A 15,558-nucleotide genomic window follows, 5' to 3' on the forward strand; every position below is an offset into this window, starting at 1 on the left:
CACCTTTTTTCACCTCTTAATCAAATTTGCTCGAAAATGAAATCGAAATTAAAAAAAACGATCCGAAAATTTTGTGCGCCTTTAAAGGGCACACTCTTTTAGTTATATCAGTTTTTTAAAAAAATAATATTTGCATTCGAAAAATGGTACCTAACTGTCAAAATTGTAGTTTTTGGGAAAATTAAGCCACTTCCGGTGCCGACAGATATCTCTATCGGTAACAAAAAAAATGACAATAGAGACAACGGAGTATATGAACTTTGTTTTATACAAATCGAGCAATAAATAATTAATCTAGGACTGAAAAACTGAATTAGCCAATGGCGGACAAGGAAAATTACTGAGACAAAAAAATTTCACATTTTTGCCCAAGTCAGATGACTCGTTAATTTTGTGTAAAACACGACTAAAAAATATTCATAAAAAAAAAAGTTTTTTGTAAAAATTTAAATTTTCAAATTTCGAATGACAAAAGCCATAGATGAATGTTCGAAATTCAAAAATGTGAGATAGCAATTGTCTCGGAAAAGATTCAGGGTTTCCAAAAATGTGAATTGTTTCAAAATAGGTAAAGAACTGGCGAAACCACTGCGGCTTTTTGATTTATTGCTACCATTCAAAATTCGGCCACTTCCGGTCTGCGCAGAAGTTTTAAAAATACTTTATCAAGTAACCACCACATGGTTTCCCGTTAGAAAATTTTGTTCCAGATCGATATCTGTTTCAGATCATGGAGAAATAGGCTCCCCCGGTAAATAATAATAATAATAATAACTAGAATTGCGCGCAATGCTGAAGGCTTTCACTGTCGCCAAGGCGTCACATGATCACCAGATATATGACAAAAGACTATCCCCACCACTCCCCCCACCCACCAAAAAAACCCACACTCTAGCATAACTCAGAGATTGACCCCTAAACATGCTCCAACTCGTAATAATACACTGTTTTCAATTTTCGATCTCTCTTTTCGGCTACCCATGACAATTAGAAAAATTGTACAAGGGTTTCACACAATACACTACCCAGTAGAATCTCGATTGAGCAAGTTTGAAAAAAATCATTGGCGGCTTTTCCGAGAAACATGGGTTTAAACTTGATCGAAATCGTAAATAACCATACTTTTCAAAGTCCCATAAATTTTTTATTTGGCAATAAAATCTTGTTGCTATAGCACCATCTCGTAGATAATTCACGTGGCTATCATACGACATAATTGATACATCGCATTTGGCGCACAGGCACCCATTTTTCAGAATTTTGTCAAATTTTGAATACCTTTCTTGACCACTTCCGGTGATTAGAGGATTTTCATTTATAGTTCATGGACTGGTTTGGTCCGTTGACTTCATCGTCCCGATGTTTCAGAAATATCGTAGGTGTCGTAGGTGTTCGTACCTTTCTAACCAGGGTAATTTATATAACTGTTAAATTAAACAACGGATAACTCCTACCTCTTAAAATGATTTATATAATTAGTAAATAATTATTATTATCTGATGATTGTTGTTTTGTGACATATATAGTGTAACCAATATATACATTGTACTTTTATAATCAATATGATACTGTGTATTAGTCGTGTTATGATTTGGATTTCTTCAGGCTGACCTTAAAAATATCTTTGTTTCGCCTAACGCGACCGACTAACTAAAACCACCCCCGACTTAAATTATTTTATTGCACTTTTCCGCGATCTTTTTATTTTATTTTGTGTGTCAACCTGAAATATATCACGAGAGTTATTTCCCTTTACTATGGCTATGGTTTGATTCATTATTGAAACTGGTTGATCAAGACGAAATGGTTGCAGACGAATGCACGTCCATTCCCACGAAATGATTCTGCCTCTATGTCTGTGGGGCGTCGTTTTAAACATGACGACGATATTTTCAATATCTGTTTTCGAGAAAAATGAAGGCACAACCCGCACGATCGTTAAAAACGTGTTGAGGGAGTTTCAAACGTGAGTTTGTCGCAATTTGTGTGCGAATCGTGCATCAAGAAAAATCCCCATGTCATTGATTTGTTTGCCAATAAAATAAGACGAATGTTTGCACCCGGAAAATTATCAAGCTGTCAAATTAGCTCTTAAAAAAAAAAATCTGAAAAAAACCCGACCTACCGACCCTTCTCCTCGATTGTGGGTCGGGTTTGGTGAAACAAAGATATTTTTAAGGTCAGCCTCATGCAATATTTGTAAATCGCCAGTAGGAATAAATGTCTCTTATATAGATACATTATGCTGGCTGAAATTTGCGTTGGGTAGGCTAGCCTTTGGGACTGCTCTGTATCATATGGTCTGTCATTGAGTCAACTGTCATTAGCCACTTGTACGTGACAATGAGTAGGGTCGCCTGTCCAACCTCGTGGGTTTTCTCCGGGTCCTCCGGTTTCCTCCCACTACTAAAGACCCCTACGGGACTTCGGAATCGCGTTCATGTCAGCTACTCAAATATGTAACTGGTTCAAAAATTGATTGAATATTCAATCAAATATCGCCAATTTTCTGGTTTCGTGCACGTTAAAGATTTGACGTCTCTAATAAAAATTTAATATTAATTACAGATAGAGACCATACTCAAACAACATCATGACCTAGTTTGTGTCGAGTGGACGTTAAACTCTCTCTCTCTCTCTTTTATATAGAATTCCAACCGCCAAGGGATCTTTTACGGTCACACCAATGTGTACACGGGACTTCGGAATCGCGTTCATGTCAGCTACTCAAATATGTAACTGGTTCAAAAATTGATTGAATATTCAATCAAATATCGCCAATTTTCTGGTTTCGTGCACGTTAAAGATTTGACGTCTCTAATAAAAATTTAATATTAATTACAGATAGAGACCATACTCAAACAACATCATGCCTTTTATCATTGGGGCAATATTCGATACTACTGTACGATAGTACTGCAACCGTTTAACAAATTGGATTTTCTTATAAACAGCGTGAGCCGTCAATTTCTGTCCAGATGATTATACGGTATAAGATAATTTTGACAAAGAAGCAACAATATTAATTCAAAGACTAATTATTACACACAGCAATCAACTATTTCTGTTACAGGGTCACCAAACCCATATTTTGGATAGAAGAAAACACTCATAGTTGAAATAATTTCAGTTCAAATATCATCACTGATAAAAGCACTCTTGAATAGGCTCTATACGTTGAAAAAAAGGTACAGATTGTATCTCCCCTTATGTTTCGCTTAACAATGAAAGGTGCCGTGTTCAATTTTCGATCCCTTTGTTCTGCTACTCCTGAAATTTGGAACTGTTGTACAAAGGTTTTATATAAAACACTACTGATAGGCCTCTCTGTAGAAGAAGTTCCCAAAAAATATTATGTTGACTTTTCGAGAAACAGACCTCTAAAAATGCTCCAAATCGCAAAAATACGACGTTTTCGATTTTCGATCTCTGATTTTCGATCTCTTTTTTCGGCTACCCCTGACATTTCAAAAAATGATACAGTGGTTTCACACAACAGAGTACCCATTAGTCTCAGGAATCAGACAGGAAGTGTGTCTTACAATAGCCCATTTATCGAGCTACCAAACGATACTTTAGATGTTTGGATCCGGTCACACCCGACGGTGAAATCCCGATTGTTGCAAGAGCACCGATTTTTTTACTGTCTTTTTTTTTTTTTAAATATCGAATATTTTTTTGACTACTTCCTGTTTACGGATCATTATCGGGATAGATTTAACAAGTGGTATGGGAACTTAACTTCCTGTACCAGAAGTTTCAGAAAGATCCATTGGACACTTTTACCTCCCTTATACCATTAGAAGCAGATTTACAGATATAACAATTTTTCGACTTTTTCAATATATACTATATTGAGGCTTTTAAATTTGGATTCACACCCCAGATCAGCGTTAGGACTCTAAGTAACAGAAGTTTAAGAAAGGAAATAAGAGTAATTTTTGAGATAAAAGTGTCTGAATAGGCTCCAAAGAGGAAAATACTAGATTTTCAGCATCTCATAATATATTACCTAACCGGCGATTTTTTACCATTGAGATGTCATAAGATTGTCCATTGTTCGGGCTATCCAATGACACTTTAGTTGTTTTGATTCGTTGAAATATGGCGTTGTAATCACTTTTTTCGCAAGATCACCATTTTTTACTTTTCAAGTTTTTTTTCTTCAAAATATCGGATATTTTTTCGACTACTTCCGGTTTTTGGATCATTGTCGGGATAGTTTTAACATGTTGTTTGGATAGTTAACTTTCTGTACCAGAAGTTTCAGAAACACCCATTGAGCTAATAGAAGAGCATTTTCAGTAATTTGAGGATTTTTCAACTTTTTTCCAAGATTGAGACTCTTTTTGGACAACTTATGTTATTTCAATGCTTTTATTTTTGGACTCACGCCATAGTCCACCCATAGGACTCTGAGTAAAAAAAGTTTAAGAAAAAACGTAGTTGTTGTGTTTGAGAAAAAGACCTCTCAAAATGCTCCAAAACGGAAAATACTAGATTTTCGGCGTAACATAATTTATTTTCTAGCCATCTAAATCGTATCATTCAGATGTCATATGATAGTCCATTAATGGGGCTATCCAGCGACACTTTAGTTCTTTTGGTCCACTAAGATCTGGTGAGGAAATCAAGTTTTTGGCACGAGCGCTAATTTTTTTTTAACCTTTTTCTTCATTTTTTGAATACGTCCGGTATGGAGATTATTGTCGGAATAGTTTTAATAACCAATTTGGGCAATTAGATAGCCACAGGGCTCAGTAATGATATATTACATTATCTGATCAGATAAAATGGCCCTGAGAAATCCTATGTTCAAAAGTGCAAAAAAATCAAAAATGTCAAAATATCGAAAATTAAATTTCAATAACTCAATACATATTATACATCGTTAGAATCGTAATTAGGTCAGCTATCTGAATGTGTAACCTTTTCGTAAAAATCTGATTAAATAATAAAATAATATAGCATTTTCCAAAATTTAACGATTTTTCGACTTTTTTCGATTTTCAGTCCCTTTTTTATCCCATTCCAGACATTTAAAGACTTATTGGATGTTTTCATGCACAAGACTACCGAAAGGACTCTCGATAGAGAAAGTTAAAAAAAATTGTAGGTTAAGTTTTTGAGATAAAGGCGACCAAAAACGCTCCAAATCAGAAAATACTTGATTTTCAGCTTGTCATATTTTGCTGCTTGGTCATAGTATCCGTATAAATTGGGCATCATTCGACAGTCCATTCCTCGGGCCACTCAACGAAAGCTTAATTCGTTTAATCCATTGATACTGGACGGTGAAATCAATTTTTTCCCCAAAACACCCATTTTTTGCTTTTTTTTCGAAATATCTATCATTATTTCGACTACTTCCGGTTTCCGGATCGTTTTTGAAATTGCTTTATGCAGCGGTCTGACTATATAGCTTTATGTTCCAGGACTTTCAGAACTATCGATTCATCCTTTCCAAAAAATATAAGGGTTGGGAAATGGGCAGAAAATTCGAAAAAGATCGAAAAATAAAGGGCGATAACTCGGAATGAAACTTATATTTCTGGAATCGGAAGGTCTTCAGGTATCCAAAAATGTAGGTCAAATTTGAAAATTTTGAAAAATAACAAAAATTGTCTCTTAAACAACATTTTTCATTTTTCGAACGCTAAAAGTCAGCGACGAAGTTTCGAAATTTCAAAATTTTCAACTGCTATCGTCCAAGAAAAGACTCAGGGTTTCTGAAAATGTCATTTGTATAAAAATGGGTACAGAATTGACGAAGCTACGGCCGTTTTTTAATTTTTATGCACCGCACGAAATTCAGCCACTTCCGGTCTGCGCAGAAGTTTCAAAATTGTTTTATCAAGTAGCCACCACCTGGTTTCCCGATAGAAAATTTGGTTCCAGATCGATATCTGTTTTCCATCATGGAGAAATAGGCTCCCGCAGAAAAAAAAAATAATAATAATAATAATTTTAGTAAAAACAATAGTCTTTCAGACGAATCTAATAATAATAATAATAATAATTTTAGTAAAAACAATAGTCTTTCAGACAAAAGTCTGAAAGCCTAATAATTTTAGTAAAAACAATAGTCTTTCAGACAAAGTCTGAAAGCCTAATAAAAAGAATAATAATCTTAACAAAAACAATAGTGTTTCACACAAGCTACGCAGTGTGAAACCCTAACTAGATCTGCTACTGTCCCATGCAGATATGAAAGCTTTCATATTCATCGTCACGTGACATGGATTATATCAGGTATCTTAAAAGAAAAAAGAACAACAAAAAATAATTATCAAAATCGGTGAAAAAGTCGCGAAGTTACAAGTCTAAATATAATGAGAAACATTGCACCCGGGCAACAAAATAATCTGAAAACTAAAGGGAAATAACTGAGACTTGGATTTCTGTAATCGGAATGACTTTCCATTCCAGAAAAATGGATCAAGTCGTTTAAAAAGAAGACGGATGAGAACATGAAACGAAAAGGGCGGGAAAGAACTAAAAAGTGGCAGGAAAATATCAAAAAAATAAATGAAATAACTTTGAACGGAACTAATATTTTTTGAATCAGATTGACCTTAGCTTTTCGAATATTTAGGTTAAATTTGTAAATTTTGAAAATTAAAGGCATAAATTGTCCTGCAAACAACTTTGTCGGCACGTAAAAGGTCAAAGGCGAAATACGAAATTTTGAAAATTTTCAAACACCAAAAAATCGATCTTGATCCCGAGTTATCCTGAAATGCATTAATTTCAGAAATAAGAACATATTACGGCCTATTGTGTTTATTTTCACGTCTGTTCAAGTGGATTTTTCACTGTTCATTCGACCCGTATCCCGGCTATCCTGAAATGTATTAATTTCAGAAATAGGAGACGTATTGAACATACTATGCCTTATTGTGTTTGTTTTGAAGACCGTAAATGTCGATTTTTCGCTATTTTTCATATTCACTTCAAAATGGCGGCCATCAGTTGACCTAAATCAAAATTCTGCTCTGAACTTTTTTTAGGCATTCCTTGAGGGATTCAGAAAATATAACTCCCATGTCTGTAAGTGCAATATCACATGCTAAATTTCATGAAAATCGTACAACTATTAAAGAAGTTGTCAAATTGGTCATAAATACCGGTTCCAAATCACAGCGACAAACTTTCGAAATTCGAAAATCTGAATCTGCAGATTTAAAGTAATTGTCTCAAGGTACTCAAAGAAAAAAGATTTTATAAAATAGGTCAAATAGTCACAAAGTTACAGCATTGTAGGTCAAATGCATTCGTTCGTAAAATTCGTTAAAGGTGGCATGAGGCATCACACGGTAACAAAAATTGAAAATTGAACGATAATCGACTCTTTTATATGAAAAATAACATGAAAAGTGACGCATGCAAAATTGCCTATTTCTTGGCAACTGCGCTATTACAATCTAATTTTGACATACATTGTCCTCGTATGGATTAATGCTACAAAATTGTGAAAGTTGCGTAGAAATAACTCAAAATATGAAGACGATGAAAGGGTTGTAAATAGCTGATTTTTACTCCTTTTTTTCAACCTTAAATCAAAATGGCGCAAATACAAAACCGATATAAAAAAAGCCCAAAAACCTATTCCGACATATTTTCCGTCTGTAGTAGGAGCATTCATCTTCATTGATAAGATTTGTAGAAATTAAGATTTTTCCTTAGGAAAAGACCTCCCGACCCATCAAAATTTAAGTTTTAGGCAAAATTACGTCACTTCCGGTGCCGACAGAAAACTTTATAGGTAGAAACAAGTTGAGAATTTGCACCAAGGAGTATATGAACTTTTGTTTTATACAAATCAGGTAATAAATAATTAATTTAGAACCCATAAACTGTAATAAAAATGCGAAAAGTCTTAAAAAGTGATCCTGACGAAATTGGTTATTTCTTTGCAAGAGAAGATGCTAGAAGCTATTTTTTGACATATTTATTATCGTATTGATCCAATCTCTATTTCCATTGGAATGAAATATCATAATGGTAAACGGATACTAAATATAACTCACTTCAAAAAAATATTTGTTTTGAAGGCTAAAAATACAGTTTTTGCTAAAATGACATTACTTCCGGTGAGAATGAAAATGTTAAATTAGTTTTATGAAATCAGAAATGGCATAAGGCATCACATGGTGAAAATTTTATGAAAATCGAATAATATTTGACACTGTTATAGACCAAAAACCTTGAAAAGTGACTAGTAGAAAATCGTCTATTTCTCTGCAACCTTACAAGTTAGAACCCATTTTGTGGTATCTATATGGTTGCATGGGTTCATTCTATTTGTGACCGGCCGCATCTAAATGAGTCGGAATGCGGGAGAATCAATAATGAGATAAAGACAAAATAAGTGAAAATATTGATTTTGAACGAAATTGAGATTTTCACAAAAATGAGTCTATAAATATACTATCTATCGACACAGACGATCAAAATAGCAATAAAACATTTTAAAACACCTGTATTTGAACGTTTTGTAAGAGTACCGTATTCTTAAATCTGTCCTATTTCTCAAAATTCTCGGCGAAATTAGTTATTTTTCTTCGCTCACAGTGGGTTGACCAGTCATTCCTCTTGCATAACAATTGGCATCGTTGTAAAGCGGAGCATCTCTAGTTTATAAATATGATCAAAATATTGTCGATGAATTGATTTTGAATGGATACAATCAGTTTTAAACCCCACTAAAAATATAAATAAACTCCGCCTGTTGCCATGCTGTCCACACAACTCCTTTGCTGATTGGCCCGGACACCGCGTGCAAGACATTATCGATTAATTATTGGTTTTGGCAATGTTTTTGGGTACCTACATGCGATTCACTCTGATAAGTGGCAGAAAAAAAAATTAATTCTGATCGTATAGATTGCCGTTGAGTGTTAATCGAAACCACGTGGCTGATGATGTAAATTAATCGACAAGTGGGTGTGTGTCATTGAGTAATACTATTACTAATCAACTGTCACGGGTCAATGATAAAGCCGTCGACAACTCATTATTTACTCCGAATAATTAATCCAAGTGGTGATTGTTTGATATTGTAATAGTTAGTATTTTATTGTATATTTTAAATCTTATAATCCCTCTTGTTGTTTTAAAGATTATTCTAAACGCTACCTTAATTAGATGAATTCTGGTATAAGCTGTATTTGTGTATTAGCAAGTATTGTGAGGGCAGCGTCTTAGGTTACAAACAATAAACTTTAATTAGTGTTTAACTAAATTGGTTGCTATAAACTAATTGCTAGGAATGCCTTATGTAGCTATATAAGGAAGACATCTAGTAGAGTCCTCACGTTGTCTACGATATCACCTTAGGTGGAAGTGGACGTAAAACTCCAGAAACGAACGAACAAACGAATAGAGTCCTCATAAACTTGCTATACATCTAATACAGTGTTTGTTTCATTTTAAGGTAAGCACATATTTTGTATATTATTTGTTTTAAAACTATCGATGCACTCTGTCCAAAGTGTGTAGTTTTATAACTTAAAGATAGGCGTCCTATAGACGAAATAGTGCCTCTACACTCCAGCGAGTACGAAAGCTCTTACACCTACCCCCAAACCTATGTAAATATATATATATATTATTAATACTTTATATTATGTAATTATATGTTTAATTGTCTCGTATCAATATGATTATGAATTAGATATAATATATAAACTAGCTATACATCTAATACAGTGTTTGTTTCATTTTAAGACTTATAACCAGAGAATTTTAGCTTTTACAATTGGGGAGATGTTAAAAAGATTCCCGTATGTCTAAAGGAGTAACGCCAGAAAACTACAAATACCCAACGTGACAAGCAAAGGCTGTTCAGCAAAACAAACCACTGTCACACACGTCAACAAATACCGAGATTGCTTCCGTACCACCCCAAGTGATAATGGCGGGTTCGTTAAATATTCAGTTACTAACATTCAGGAGACTTTCCTTTGAAATAGAGTGAGGAACAAGAGTGAAAATTCAGCACAAAAACAGAAAGACCACAGCGACCAGATCTACTCAAGACGATGACAACGTAATCATAAATGCATACAATATGAATCAGAACGATGACAACCCGACAACGACCCAACATGATGACCCAGCTTACTTTCATGCCACACAACCAGACAATAATCTTCAAAAATACTTAGATATTGTAAAAATTTTCAGCTGCCGTTACCATCATCAAAAACGACAGTACGAAGTAAAATTAATGAACCAGTTAGGTAGAGTTTGGTATTCGGAAGAGAAAATTGATCCACAAATTTGAGAGGAATTTCATAAAAAGAATACTTTAACAGAAAAAAAGACGAAAGCGTTCAACTCGATCCAGGTTGTTCTCCAGGCACATTCCATAATAAAAACACAATCTATACTTTTATCACCTACTTTCCTTTTTTTTTCCTGTGAGTTTACCAAACTTGTGGATAATCTTTCCATGTTATATAGTGCAGAGAGTCAGTTGTAGGTACCCAACTTTCTCCAAACCGGTTTAACTCACAATTCATCTTTCTAAACCCTCATCTTTATTTTTTTCTTTCTATGACAGCCAAAATGATTACTACCATTACTAATTTTACTCTGCTTCCATGCAACTCATTCTTCCAAGGTGATAAATAGAATTAATTACGGAATGTATTTAAGCCAGCTACGCCTGTTGAAACAGTTACATTTGGAGTTAATAACTGGGTCCAAACATTTCAATTTTCCTTACCAGAAGTGCCAAAATTTCCCGCGAGTGTTCAGTGTCGAAAAGCTAATTCAACTTGTGGATTCATCAACAAACTCTTAAATGAAATTAATCATATAAAAATAAGGACTGCTACATCAGTAAACAATACTAATGATCATGTGAAAAAGCTAGTGTCAGAATTTACAGAACCTCCAAGTAGATTCCGAAGAAAAGCTATCTTGGGATTCATAGGGGGCATTTCAAAATCCTTATTCGGCACAGCGACCGAGGAAGATGTGGACTTGTTGAAGAAACACATTTATGCATTAGAAAAACAAAACAAATTGATGGCTAATGATCTTACGCACCATGCTGACCACTTCTCTTCATATATGACGACAACAAACAGGAGACTTGACAACGCTATGGAGGGAATAAAGGAAAACCATAACGCCATATTATTCGCCACAAAACATATGGACGAAACATACCAAAGTGCGGAAAAAGCCTTTTTAGCGATGTCACATTTGCTCACTGATCAAATGATGCAATCAAGCTTGATTGAAGCGCAGTTGGAAAATCTTAAATTTGGCCTTCAAAGTTTAATTCAAAAACGATTATCTCCGCTTATAGTTTCTCCAGAACTATTAACAAAAACTATTCATGGGATTCAGAAACTACTACATAAGAAGTACCCAAATTTTAAGGTACTTGAAACAAATACTCAGTATTACTATTCCACTTCCAAATTCTCCCTTTTTCGTAAAAGTAACAATATTTTTATTTCTCTAACTATACCAATAATTAGTAATACTAATCATCTTGACTTGTTTAATATTATTTCTATACCAGTTCCCTTTAATTCTACATCAAACCATGCTACACAACCTTTAAATTTACCACAATATTTCGCAGTTTCAAGGGATTACCAACACTATCTAACATTTAACTATAATTTAATTCATAAATGTTTTGGTGATAAGCACTTGTATTGTACGAACAAAATTGCGTTGAGATCAGGAACAATTTCATCTTGTGAATTATCTCTTTTTCTTGATGATAGAACCAATATCAAACGTTTTTGTAATTTTAGATTCAAGTTTAACGCACTTTCGAGTTCCATATTCGAATTACCACCCTCTTCTATTATTGTATATAATACACACATGTTAACTTTAAATTGTAATTCCATTCAAAGAATGTTGCAAGGCTGCAAATTTTGTATTATTAAGGTTCCTTGCCAATGTTCAGTTTCAACTCAAGGATTGTTTTTGGCCCAAAATTTTGACTCATGTTCGAAATTCAATGATACACAAATAACTAAGCTCCACCCAATTAATTTAGCTTTGCTTCAGCACTTTGTTAGTGAAGATGAAATATCATCTGTAGCGGGTGATACAGTATTCCCACAGCCCCCGAATATCACGAATGTACCTTCCTTCAAACTATACAATCATAAGTTTACGGAAATTGTCGCAAATGATAAGCAAGATCATTTAAGTCTTGATAGGATGGTAAAAAGTGCAAAAGAGCACAAAATAATTTTCAAGACTTTATCAGAATCAGTCTTGGATGATAATGTAAAATTTCAGTCATCATATTATGACACAAAATCACTCCTATTATATTTATCATTGATTGTTTCATTCCTTTCATTCGTTGCATGTTTATATCTCTTTTGCAAATTACGTACCATCACCGCAGCATTAGTATTGGCTAAAAAGGTTCAGTCTTCGACTTTACCAAATTCAAAACTACCATCCTTTCATTACCAACCTAAATTGCCCTTATCAGACGATACTATTATTAGTTTTGATTATTGGAATTTGAGTGTTGCTGTTTTGTGTATCCTTATACTATTTTTTCTGATATACAAATTTATTTCTAAATCAAGGAAGAACACAACTTCCGTTTTACTAGAAGTTACATCTGGTAAACATTGTGTCACTATTCCCATTGTTTCACTTCCATTATGCCCCCCACATTATACACCCATCCATCATTAAGGATTTACACCTATCGATTCGGATTTTCCCTATTTTATTAATATCTTGGCCAAACTTTCAAATAATAAATAAACTGAACGAACAAACAACTTCAGTAACAAATAAAATCAATATTTCATGGTTTCAAGTTTTAAAATTACGATATATTCTAAAACAACCCTTTAACACGTATATTTTGGTACAACACCAAAGATTTTTATATCCACTGTCAAATTTGGCAATGAAATCCGAATCAATATATAATGAATTATAACTTGAGGCATTCCTTCGTGAAAATGTGAATTATTGTACATATTATATTCATGTTTGATTATTATGTTTTCTTTTATGATGACATTTATCCAGGATACTTGGGTTTACCAAGATACTTGTATGTATATATATCTATATATTTTTTTATTTGAATTTATGAATATTAGTTATGATTGCGTATTAATTATCCTTCATTTTATATATATCTTTCACATTTATGATCAGTTTATAGTTTAAAGCTTGTGAGGACACAAAGCTAAAGGAGCAGAGGGAGTAATGTAATAGTTAGTATTTTATTGTATATTTTAAATCTTATAATCCCTCTTGTTGTTTTAAAGATTATTCTAAATGCTACCTTAATTAGATGAATTCTGGTATAAGCTGTATTGTATTAGCAAGTATTGTGAGGGCAGCGTCTTAGGTTACAAACAATAAACTTTAATTAGTGTTTAACTAAATTGGTTGTTATAAACTAATTGCTAGGAATGCCTTATGTAGCTATATAAGGAAGACATCTAGTAGAGTCCTCATCACGTTGTCTGCGATATCACCTCGGTGGAAGCGGACGTAAAATACAACTAACACTAACTAACTAGAGTCCTCATAAACTTGCTATACATCTAATACAGTGTTTGTTTCATTTTAAGGTAAGCGCATATTTTGTATATTATTTGTTTTAAAACTATCGATGCACTCTGTCCAAAGTGTGTAGTTTTATAACTTAAAGATAGGCGTCCTATAGACGAAATAGTGCCTCTACACTCCAGCGAGTACGAAAGCTCTTACACCTACCCCCAAACCTATGTAAATATATATATATATATTATTAATACTTTATATTATGTAATTATATGTTTAATTGTCTCGTATAAATATGATTATGAATTAGATATAATATATAAACTTGCTATACATCTAATACAGTGTTTGTTTCATTTTAAGACTTATAACCAGAGAATTTTAGCTTTTACAATATCTCATATCATCTTTAAAAAAAATAATCTATAGGCCTTAAATGGAAATAAACAAAAATGGCCAATAATGTTCTTTTCGAAGAGAATTTAATTGATAGCTGAATTCCATTTAACGTCGCTTCTTCATACGGCATGCAAAGTAAGGAATGCATTTGGGATATTATTGTTTAAAATTCTCTTATCACAATGGGTCGAAAAAATGAGAACGACCAACGAGCCGAAATGCGACGATTCTCGAGTCTGCCATTGAGTATTGTCTGAATAATATTGATATTTACATCAAAGCCAAAATGCACTAAAGTGAACATAAGCATTGACTATGAAATTGACATTTCTATAGGGACTCATATTTTGATAACGTCACGGTACCTGAAAATAATAATAGACTTATCGTACACGCAAAATCTTATTTTAATTCACGTGTTAAATGAACACGCGTACAGCTGTTTCGGCTTCTTTGATGATTATCCAATCAACAATCTTAATCTCCTGACCACTAGATGGCAATAAGGTGCTAATTCATTGATGAGATTAATCTCACTAAAGTGATATTATACACAACAGACTACTAATGTATAGATTGTTCTTCAGTATAACACTATCATGTGAATACTATGCCATATGTGTTGTGGATGTTTCGTTACGAACGGAGTGCATTTATTACGATTTTTGTTGTCAGCACCCTTGAAATCCTAAATAAAAAACGTATTAAACGACAAAATATAGCAAATAAATTGCGGAAATAGTCGGATCATATTTTTACTACGATTTTCGTCTTCAGCACCCCTGAAAACCCATGGAAAGATATATTCAACGAAAAAACAGCAGATAAATGGCCTTGTTGCTATGGGATTTTGTTTTGGAACATACCAAATCTTTGACTTGCTTTTTCTCAAAACTTACTTTTGTGAGTTGGGTAGCTTCTAATGGACACAGCTCAGTCAATTTTTACCCAATTCAAACAAACTATACATCAAATTGAAGGTAATGAGTTGGAGAATGTAAAAATAAAAATAACTCAATTTTTAAAATTTCCTCATTGTGACTCAGTATGCTGTGGGGGGTCACATTTGTTGATTGAAATTAAATATCATACTTTTAAACAAATAACATATACGACTCATTTGAAAAAAATATCGGTTTTGAAGGCTAAAATTCAGTTTTTGCCCAAATGATGTCACTTCCAATGACAGTAAAGGTGTTAAAATGGTTTAATCTAGTCAAACGTGGCATTCAGCATCAAATGGTGAAAGAAAATTGAACAAGCCAACAGTGAGGCTGATGTCCCCCGCCGAAATCCAAAAATAAATAGATGACACATATTTATTAATCGCACATTTATTTTTTTCAAAAGTATCGAGCAATCAAACTATACACTAAGTTTCAGCACTCTCCATCAGATAGAATCAAAGTTATCTTGTCCCAAAGCATCGACTAATGTAAATCATTGAACTCAGCCATGACATGACAGCAGAGAATATTCATTATCGAACTAAGTCAAGGTATTGATGTAATAAAGCTATACACCAAGTGTCCTCACTCTCACTTAATTCGAACTAAAGTTATCGTGTCCCAGAGCATCAACCAATCAAATTGCTTATCCCTGCTTACCCTAAGCAGAAAATTCTCATCTTCA

The 15,558-nt window shown here is 33.6% G+C and overlaps 1 protein-coding gene across 5 annotated transcripts in view; it reads right to left on the bottom strand.

Annotated features, from left to right (window-relative positions):
* Positions 1-15,558, bottom strand: part of LOC126820655 (zinc finger CCCH domain-containing protein 14) — a 355,618-nt gene that overhangs the window by 31,963 nt on the left and 308,097 nt on the right. The window lies entirely within an intron of this gene.

Source organism: Patella vulgata, chromosome 5 (genome assembly GCF_932274485.2).
Source record: "Patella vulgata chromosome 5, xgPatVulg1.2, whole genome shotgun sequence".
Classification (NCBI taxonomy): domain Eukaryota; kingdom Metazoa; phylum Mollusca; class Gastropoda; family Patellidae; genus Patella; species Patella vulgata.